The sequence below is a fragment of the Eptesicus fuscus genome, chromosome 11 (genome assembly GCF_027574615.1).
Source record: "Eptesicus fuscus isolate TK198812 chromosome 11, DD_ASM_mEF_20220401, whole genome shotgun sequence".
Lineage (NCBI taxonomy): Eukaryota > Metazoa > Chordata > Mammalia > Chiroptera > Vespertilionidae > Eptesicus > Eptesicus fuscus.
In genome coordinates, this window is record NC_072483.1 from 72404465 (window position 1) to 72415570 (window position 11106).

The window sequence follows — 11106 nt, forward strand, 5'->3', positions numbered from 1 at the left end:
ACCTGGGTTTTGAACCCAAGGCCAATTTCCTGTTGGATTCCTCAAACCAGTGTGTCCAAATCATACCTGGTGATAGTTTCTTTGTTGTTTTTTTTTCAGGTCCCATGACCCTTCCTCAAAGTAAAAGCCTTGGGATAAGAAAGCATTTCCCTACAGCCTGCACAATTCTCAAATCTTCTTTCTGGGTTGACGCCAGGTTGTATTCCTTAGGTATCAGCTTCCTGCTCAAAAAAGAAATTTGATGCTTCACCCTCCATTATGCTTCTGAATCAAGTTTGCCCCCAACCAGTGTAAGAGGCAGCTGTGGCCACACAGAACCATTTGTTATTATCAGGGCCATTAGCACAGTGTCTCTGGGGGCAGGGGTGAAGGTGGGTTTGAGTTTCACTAGTAAGCTGCTCCAGAGTTCTTGTCCAGGACTCCAGCACTCCTAATCTGGCCTTCCTTTGGGGAGCTCTCTCAGGGGAGTGGCTGGAACTCCAATCAAACCAAAATTTACAACATGGCTCACATCTTTTTTTTTATTTTATAAACTCCAAGACTGTTTACTTTCAAATAGTTTGTGGGTTATTCTACAATGGAACAATATTTTCCTTTCCCACTCTGTTGTCCAGATATACAATCTTGATGATGATTCTATGGGTACTTGGGCATCCATTCGTAATTCATCTTTCTATTCATTTAGTCATTCATTTATTCACTCCACAAATTTGAGTTTAAAAGAAATTTTCTTTCTTTCTTTCTTTTTGTTTGTTTGTTAAATTAAATCTGATTTCTAGCCCAATCCTATTGGAGTGGAAGGAAATTCAATCTTAGTTTTTATGGGAACTCATATCTTCCTTCCAAAGGTTATGTGATATTTCCAGAAAGTGAAAAGTCTCTAGCACAGTCCTTTGGAGAGAACTCATAGTCCCCTCAAAGTCTGGCATTTATACTGTTTCTAGTCTGTGGCTGAGGATCAAGCATTTTTTAAATTGTTGTGCAACATGTGAGATATAGAAAAAGGTATAAAGATAAAATAGTATATCCACCACCTAGTTTAAATAATACTGCCTTACACACTTTAATCCTCTTATCATCTCCTCGGTAATAGTCTCCTCTTCCTATCAGCAACCTGCCCCCCCAACAGAATGACCAATATTCTAAACTTGGTATTTATCTTTTCTATATATTTGTTCATGTAGAACCGATTAAGCAAATATGTAGATGCTGATTAAGCAAATATGTGTGTGTTTTATTGCTATCATAACAATTACCACAAACTTATGTTATGGCAGAAATCAGGTCTTTGGGAAGCAACAAACCAAACACACTCGGAGGTTCAGAAAAGGACTGTTTATTCGCACCGGCGCTGGCCCAGCAGAGTCCTCTCCAGAGGCTGAGCGCCAAACGTAGTGGGGTTTTGCCTTATATACATCCCTAGGTTCTTTGTCTCCCATATATATGGCATACATACACATTCTAGACTTTTTTCTAGGTTACATGCTAAACTTCCGGGTATTTCCGTGGGCTTTCCACACCAGTTGCAGTTCGTGCTGAAGGCCTGTTGCCTAGGCTACAGAAGGAGGAGGACTCGGTTCTTTATCTGCGCCTAGGGGTAAGTCCCCAGACTGGGGGCAGAGAGTACCGCATGGACGCAAGCAGACCTCCAAGCAGACCTCCCGATTCTCACTGTCAACCTGCCAAGAAGCGAGCGAGATTACAGAAGCCAGGGGTATGGTTATGGTGATGCAGACAAAAGCGGGGGGGGGGGGGGCGGGGGGGGGGGGGGGGGATGTACTTCTGTGACTAACTGGAGAAAACTTCCTGCTTTTAAAGAGTTCATGTTAGCATATTAGTTAGGCTCACCCAGATAACCTCCCCATTTTAAAGTCAACTGATTAGTAACTTCAATTACATCTGCAAAAATCCCCTTTGCTACATAACATTACATAATCATGGGAGTAACATGGGAAAGAGGGACCAAGAAGGCTATCTCAGAATTCTATCTCTCTATCTTTCTATAGAAAGAAACTGTCCCTCTATTGAGAGACATTTGTTCATATTCTAACTTTATATAAGTAAAACTATACTATATTAATCTGAAACTTACTTATTGATGTTCTGGGGCCAGGCAAGAATGATAAAAAGAATAAAAATTATAAAAACCAATCAGAAAAAAGATAGACAACTCAATTTTTACAAAAGGTAAAATAGGCAAGTTTTTAAAATAAATGGACATTAAACTTTTGAAAAGATGCTAACCTTCATTAGATACCACAAAAACATAAATTAAAATTACAGTGAGATTTCACTACAAACCATCAAAATAGCTAAAATTAAAAAGACAGAAATATCAAATGTTGGTAAGATTATAAGTAACAAGAACTCTTACACATTGCTGATGAGAGTGTAAATTGATATAAGCACTATGGAAAATACCAAAAAACTTTGTAATACCTACTAATGCTGGACATATGTGTATACTATGGCCCAGCCTTTTCACTTCTGGGTTCATACCCCACAGAAATGCACATATATTCACCATAAGACACACATTAGGATGTACACAACAGGGATATTTGAAATAGGCCCATACTCGAAGCTACCTTAATGCCCATTACATTAGTTACCTATTGCTGCATTAAAAAAAAAAAAATGACTCTAAAACTTAGTGGCTTAAAATGATAAACACTTATTATCTCACAGCCTCTGAGATCAGGAGTTTGGGAGTAGCTTGGCTGGATGGTTCTGGTTCAGGGTCTCCCAAGAAGTCACAACGAAGGTAACAAAGAGAGGACTTCAGTCATTTGGAGATTTTAACTGGGGCTAGAAGACCCACAACAAGTGTTTTCCGTTGCTTTCACAAAAAATATTTTACATGCCTCTTGGCTTTGACTTGCCAGGCTCCAGCCTTACTTCTCAGCACAAACCCCTCAGTCTCTGCCCTCCAATTACATTCTCCTTCTTCCAGTTCCTTGAGTGTTCCATGCTTCCTCCACCCTCCACCCCAAGGCCTTTGTAGAATGCTCTTCCCCACAAATCGAGTTAACTCCCACTCATTCTTTAGATGTCAGCTCAAATGTCATTTCCTCAGGCAGACTTTCCTGATTCCATTCGAAAATAGGTATTTCCTTAACTACTCTTTTCCACTATGAACCTTTCCTCTATAATACTTAACTGGGTTATAATTGTACACCTATTTGATAATTATTCAACTAACTGCCATCTCCTCCTCTAGACTGTAAGTTAATAAAGGCAAGGCCATTTCAGTTCTGCTCACTTGTATTCCTAGCATGTCACAGAGTGCAGGGGACAAATACTTGTTTTTCTTTAATGAATGGACAAGTAAGTCATGAAAGTCCTTAAAATTGTCTGGATGATACTGACAGGACAATTTTAGTTGTGTGGACGACTTCTCAGACCACATGGCTTGATCTGGAGTTCTCAGCTTTGCAGTCACTATAGCAAGTGTGGATTCTCTCAGTCCTCCTGTGGGCAGAGTGGGTTGTTTGAATTCCATATTCTAAGGCTTGATTCTAGTGCATTGTCCTCTTGCCCATATTTCAGAACTTAGACAGCATCTGTAACTTGGTCATTCTACCCGAAATGACTAGATGTCTTTTCTACCCTTCTCCACCTGGCCATCTCCTAGTCCTCCCTCAGAACCACTTGAAATGTCTCCTCCTCCATCAAACATTATCTGACACCCCCAGTCAGAATTAGTCACTCTTCTCTGCTCTATAGGATATTGTTATTCACAGCTTCATCATAGCACAAATCACCTGTAAAATAATTATCCACTTATCTGTCTGTCTCCCATACTGTACTTCTCAAGGATAGAAACCTCATCTTCTCCATCTTTGGGCCAATGTCTCCATATGTGGCACCTGGAACATAAAGCGTTCACTATAAAGACTTGTTGAAATGAAATTACGCAAGGGCACAGTATCATGGTACCCGGCGGAAAATATAACAGTGCTTCTCTTTTTCCTTTTCTGGTGGTGTTGATCAGAGGTTCAAAACTACAATCACTTCTGAATATTTCTTTTTACTGTTTCTGGACTCTCCTTCTCCTTGAATCTGTTCTGTTCTCTGCTATGTCCTCAATGCCTAGAACAGTGTCCAGGAGACAACAACCATTTCACAAATAAATTTTGAATGAATGGATATCTTTGATCAGAAGGAATAACTACAGTGCAGCTGGGATTTTTATTTTTTTTTTTTTTGCCTGTTTGCTGTGAAGATGAGCAACATTATTAATCAACTTGACCTTACTGACATTTACAGAACACTCCTCTCAACAACACTAAAATACACATTCTTTTCAGCTGGACATGCAGGACTGCAGCTTAGGAGAGCCATCTATGTAGGAAATAGACTTGAAAGTCATTAGCTTTACAATGGTAATTAAAGGCTTAGGAGTGAAGGCAAAGAGTGTGGAGGGTGAAAAGAGAGGAGGGTATGCCTGAAGTATGGTAAAGGAAGAGGAATCAGCAGAGCAGCCTGAGGAACAGAATGAGTGTGGGTGTTATCAAGACTACATGAACAGTGTTTCATGTAGGGAATGGTCCATGGAGTCAAGACTGCATTTATTCATGCGACAACTCAGAGCACCTTCTACATAGCAGGTACTATGCAGGAGGCTGGGGATACAATGGGAAAAGAAAAAGCAAATTCCTCTCTACTCTCCTGGAGTTTATAGTCTACAGGGAAAGACAATCAAATAAATTTGTAATTATAAAGATGGTTTTGGTGCGAGCACATATCACAGGAAAGCTAACTTCCCTGAGGAAGTGACATTTGAGCTAGATCAAGACAGAAGGGCACCAGATAAAACACCAAAAGTACAAGCAACAATAGAAAAACACAGATAAATTGGACTTCATCGAAATTAAAAACTTTTGTGCTTCAAAGGACACCATCAAGAAAGTGAAAAAAGACAACCTGAGCACAGAAAATATTTGCAAAGCATATATCTGATAAGGGACTTCTACTTAGAATATATTAAGAACTCCTAAAACTCAATAATAAAAATACAACTAACCAAACTAAAAAATGAACAGAGGATTTGAATAGACACTTATCCAAATAAAATACATAAATGGCTAATAAGTATGTGAAAGTAGGTTCAAAATCATTCACATTAAGGAAATGCAAATAAAAAACCAAAATGAGGTACCACTTGATACCCAAAATGATGGTTATAATAATATTTTTAAAATGAAAAATAACAAGTGTTTGTGAGTGTATTAGTTTGCTAAAGCTGCCATAACAATTGTCTCACAGTTTTGGATGTGTTAACAGATAAAATGAGGCATATTAAAAAAATTTTTAAATATATTTTTACTAGAGGCCTGGTGCACAAAATTCATGCATGGGGGACGGGGGGACGGGGGGGGGGTCCCTCAGCCCAGCCTGCACCATCTCCAATCTGGGACCCCTTAAGGGATGTCTGACCGCCCGTTTAGGCCCGATCCCACTGAGATTGGGCCTAAACGGGCGGTTGGACATCCCTCTCACAATCCAAGACTGCTGGCTCCCAACCGCTCACCTGCCTGCCTGCCTGATTGCCCCTAACTGCTTCTGCCTGCCAGCCTGAAAACCCCCTAACCACTCCCTGCCAGCCTGATTGATGCCTAACTGCTCCCCGGCTGGCCCGATTGCCCCTAACTGCCCTCCCCTGATGGCCTGGTCACCCCTAACTACCCTCCCCTGCCAGCCTGGTTGCCCCTAACTGTCCTCCCCTTCAGGCCTGGTAGCCCCCAACTGCCCTCCCCTGATGGCCTGGTCACCCCTAACTGTCCTCCCTTGCCAGCCTGGTCGCCCCTAACTGCCCTCCCCTGCAGGCCTGGTCTCCCCCAACTGCCCTCCCCTGCAGGCCTGGTCCCCCCCAACTGCCTTCCCCTGCAGGCCTGGTACCCCCCAACTGCCCTCCCCTGCAGGCCTGGTCCCCCCCAACTGCCCTCCCCTGCAGGCCTGGTCCCCCCCCAACTGCTCTCCCCTGCAGGCCTGGGTCCCCCCCCAACTGCCCACCCTTGTTGGCCTGGTCTCCCCCAACTGCCCTCCTCTGCCAGCCTGGTCACCCCTAACTGCCCACAAGTGCCCTCCCCTGCTGGCCATCTTGTGGTGGCCATCTTGTGTCCACATGGGGGCAGACATCTTTGACTACATGGGGGTGGCCATCTTGTGTCTTGGAGTGACGGTCAATTTGCATATTACTCTTTTATTAGATAGGATTGATTTCAGAAAGGGAGAGGGAGATAGGGATAGAAACATCAATGATGAGAGAGAATCATTGATCAGCTGCTTCCTGCAAATCCCACACTGGGGATCAAGCCCACAACATGGGCATGTGGCCTGACTGGGAATCGAACCTGTGACCTTCTGGTTCATAGGCTGATGCTCAACCACTGAGCCATGCCAGCAGGGCACATATTAAATTTTTTTAAAGAGTTTATTTGAGCAAACATTGATTTGAATTAGGCAGTATTCAATCTAGCAGATAGCGAGGAGCTCTGAGGAGCTGTATAAAATGAAACACCTTGCCTGGCTGGCTTGGCCTAGTGGTTGAGCGTCGACCTATGAACTAGGAAGCCATGGTTTGATATCTGGTCAGGGCACATGCCCCGGATGTGGGCTTGATCCCCAAGGTGGGGCATGCAGGAGGCAGCTGATAAATGATTCTCTGTCAGCATTGATGTTTCTGTCTCTCTCTCCCTCTCCCTTCCTCTCTGAAATCAATAAAAACATTTAAAATAATTAAAATGAAACACCTTTAGAGGCATAAGGAAGCAGGAATGAGAATGTTATTCTAAGCAAAAAGTGGGTTGGCTACTTTTCTATAGGGATGCATGGCAGGGGTCTATCAGGCAGATTAACTAACTAGTGCTGATCAGTGATTCCTGATTGACTGGTTTAAGATTCCATTTCTGGGAGAGCCAAAACTAATTAAGTCTCCGTCTGGTGACATGGAGCTTAGCATAAGTGACTCCATTTTGAGTCTGTTGTCTTGTTTTTAAAAGAGGCCAGAAGTCTGAGATCAAAGTGTCAGTAGGGCCATGCTCCCTCCATAGGTGCTGGGATATGAATCTGTTCCAGGCCTCTCTCCCAGCTTTTGGTAGTTCCTCGGCTTGTGGCAGCATAACTCCAATCTTCACATGGTATTCTCCTGAGTGTGGGTCTCTGTGTCTAGATTTCCCCTTTTTATAAAGGACACCAGTCATATTAAATTAAGGGCCCGACCTACTCCAATATGACTTCATCTTAACTAATTCCATCTGCAATGACCTTAATTCCAAATAAGTTAACATTATGAGGCACTTTGGATTAGGACTTCAACATGAATTTTGGAGGGACACAACTCCACCCATAACAGCAAGGATGTGAAGAAATTGGGACCTTCATACAGTGCTGGTGGGAACGTAAAGTCGGGCAGTTTCTCAAAATGTTAAACATGGATCTACCATATGATCTAGCAATTCTACTCCTAGCTATATAACCAAGAAAAGAAAAACATTTGTTCATACAAAAATGATACACAAATATTCATAGCAGCATTATTTACAGTAGTCAAAAGGTGGAAATAACCCAAATGTCCTGCAATTTACATATAGATAAACAAAATGTGACATAGAATACCATGGAATATTATTATTTCACAATAAAAAGAAATAAAGTACTTAAACTTATACAATGTTATATGCCAATTATATCTCAATTTAAAAAAAAAGAAGTAAAGTACTGATACATGTCTCAGCATGATAGCATGGAGGAACCTTGAAAATGTTATGCTAAGTGAGAGAAGCCAGTCACAAAAGATCGCATAATGTATGGTTCCATTTATAAGAAATGTCCAGAATTTTCCAATTTATAGAGATGGAAAGTAGATTGGTTACCCAGGACTGGGGAGATTTGCAAGGGGGAAGGAGGGTGACTACTAATGAATATAAAATTTCTGTGGTGACAAAGATGTTCTAAAATTATTTCTTTCTGGGGTGATGAAAATGTTCTAAAATTGCTGCAATGGTTGCACAACTCTGCATATACTAAATTGAATTGTACACTTTAAATGGATAAATTTTATGGTACATGAATTGTATATCAATAAAGCTGTTAATATATATGTGTGTGTGTGTATATATATGTATATATGTATATATGTATACACACACACAGAGTGGCCAGATTATTATGATCTCTGAATGCATAATAATCTGGCCACTCAGTATATATATAAGGCCCAGTGCATGAATTCGTGCATGGGCGGTTGGCTGGCCTGCCTGCTGATCGAACTCCTGGTCAAGGGGACAATTTGCATATTAGCCTTTTATTATATAGGATATACACTAAGTGGCCAGATTATTATGTATTCAGAGATCATAATAATCTGGCCACTCAATGTATATATATATGAATAAATAAACTCCTTAACATGAAAAAAAATAAAAAGAGGGAAGGGGAAGAGCATTCCAGCAAAAAAAACAATCACCAGAAGGTGAATCCCAGAATGGCAGCAATTTTTGCCTGCTTTGTTTGCTGTTGTATCCCAGCACCAAAACAATGCCTGGAAAATAATAGTTATAAGTAAAATAGTATACATATATGTAGGTACAAATAAAATAGTATATATGTATATATACATACATACACACATACTGGTGCCAAAATATAAGCATATATACATTAGTATAAATAAAATAGTATATATACACACACACACATATATTTCATATATATTTATATGCAATGGATGAAGGAAGAGAATATGGCTCATTAGAGAAATGGAAGATCAGTGTATGTGACTGAGATGACCTGGAGAGGACTGGATCTGATCAGGCAGCTCAGATTTGGATCTTAATTGTAAAAGCAATGTGGAGCTACTGAGGGATTCAAAATGAAGATGGATGAGATTTACATTTTAAAAGAATACCTATAGCAGGGAAGAGTCAGTTAAGATAAGGACTGAAAAGTTGGATTTAACAACAAAGTTTAGTGACCTTGGACAAAATCAGTCTAGATGGAGAGATGGGATGACTAATTTTGGGAATTGGAAAGGAAGCGGAGCTGGCAAAATTAAACTACACTTGGTAAGGCCTCTCCATATTCTCAAGTCTCCAGGGAAACCGACCAAAAATATACTTGGCTTGAAAAATAACAAAAGACATGTTTGCATGCATATTCACATATAGCCAGTTCACCAGATGATTCTGTTTCTATTCAAGGATTCCACACTTACCCTGACACAGAGGGAGGACCCATGGCTGCAGTTCTTCTGCCATTCTCTCCCACCAGGTGCTGTCCTTCTTTCATCACTAGCAGGGAGGACATAGAGAAAGCTGCCATCATCTGAGATTTAGGGGCAGTTCAGAAACACAATTTGTTTCTTTTTAGCTTTACTGGGCCTCTCATCTGGACTATTTACAATCCAGACCCTGGAGGCAGACCAAACAGATACACACACAAGCCCTACTCACTAAAAGGTGAAAAGTTTTGGAATAGGGCACCTGCCCCTGGAGTGACCTGAAGTGAGAATCAAAAGGGCTAGGTTCTAATTCTAGTTCTACCAATCACAGTAGCAAAACCTTGGGAAAGTAACTTAACACCTCTGGGCTTCCATCACCTCATCTCAAAAATTAAGGGAATAAACACATGTCCTGCCCTGATCAGAGTGGTTAGGAGGAATGGACAACCATGTAAAAAGATCTAGATTTTGTGGGGCCTGAAGTTTATATCATTTCATGGGACCCTTTTAAGAAAAATATATAATTATAAATACAAAATTAGGTACAAATGTGAACATGTATTTATAATGAGAAATTACATCAAGCTACAATTTTTTAAGTTAACAAATACCCCCCAAAATCACACAAAAAATAATATACTTGTTAAATTAACTTCTTGGCCTATACATTCTTTCCCTCACTACTTTTGGCTTCATATTCTTTAATGGCCTCAAAGGCAACAATTTTGTAATGCTTTCTGTGGAGAGAACAGGAAGATAAATCAGTCTGTTCTCTCTTGTGGTTGATCAAGATTTGTTCTTTATTATTGCTAGTTTAGAAAAGCTTCTTACAGCTTCCTAATTCATTATTTTAGGCTGATTGTCAATTTGGTCAAAAATCAAGATTTAGACATATCACGCTTCTTTTCTTTGTGAGCTGTAAGATTTCTAGGAATTTCACATTTCTTGTGCAGTGATATTTTACATCTCTCATTCTTCTGCTGCTTGACCTCTGGCACCTTCAGGTCACCATGCTTGTAATTCAGCCCTGGAGTATTCCTAGAAGCCACTCCTTCGCCGGAAAGGCTGGCAATAACTTAGGTATGCACGAACCTTAGATAGATAGGTAGGTTGGTAAATAGATAGATAGATCCCACTTAAATTAAGAATACCCGCTACTCCAAAATGCCTAAAAGCAGCCACTTCAATGCCCCCAGATAGGGAAGTCTCAAGGGAAAGACAAAAGCTAAAATAATTTAGTTTGGCTAATTTTATAAAAAAAAAAAAAAAAAAAAGATGATCGTAGGGCCTCTTTCATGCCATAGAGGGGGCCGGACAAGAGAGGGCCCTGAAGGTGAAGTTTCATTAGCGTCGGGCAAACCACCTCTGCGACCACAAGACTCATTCACAGGCTCCACCAACGTGGGGAATGTTACTCATGTTTGGAGGAAGGCGCCGCGGACCTGGCTGTGCGCTGGGGAAGCAAAGATAACCTCTCCAATCTGGTTCACAGAAGGTGGCCGGCCCATGGTAGCTGCCCAGTGAATTAAGTTGTGGCCGCCGCCAGCGCAACCTGACGTCTCCGCTGAGCCAACTTCTCCCTCCTGCGGCCTCCCCTCTATTCCCTGAAGGTAACAAAAACTCCAGCCTACCCTTCTCCCCTGCAGACCCACGTCTCCGGTTTCAAAAGGGGCGCGCTCCCTCACTCCCACCCCTCACTTCCGGCCTGGAAGCTCATTGGTCCCGCCAGGTCTCGCGACATCACGTCTTCTCGCCTTCCCAAGCCGACCGGGACAGCCGCACCCGCAGAGGTGCTGGGTCTGATCGCTCCCGCTGGCGAAGGGGAGGGAGCTCTTAGCCCAACCTGTTTCCTAGCAGCATGGACGGGGCTATGCAGGCCCATC

General features: G+C 41.6%; 1 long non-coding RNA gene across 2 annotated transcripts; it reads right to left on the reverse strand.

The window, feature by feature from the left end:
• Positions 1–1340: 1340 nt before the first annotated feature.
• On the reverse strand, positions 1341–10894 carry LOC129150756 (uncharacterized). 2 transcript variants are annotated; one of them, XR_008557500.1, is made up of 4 exons: positions 10855–10894; positions 9218–9293; positions 3765–3869; positions 1341–1679 (listed from the first exon to the last, which is right to left on the reverse strand). It is a non-coding gene; the product is annotated as an uncharacterized LOC129150756 (long non-coding RNA). The 2 variants fall into 2 exon arrangements; XR_008557501.1 differs by lacking the exon at positions 1341–1679 and adding an exon at positions 3218–3471.
• Between the last annotated feature and the right edge of the window lie 212 nt (positions 10895–11106).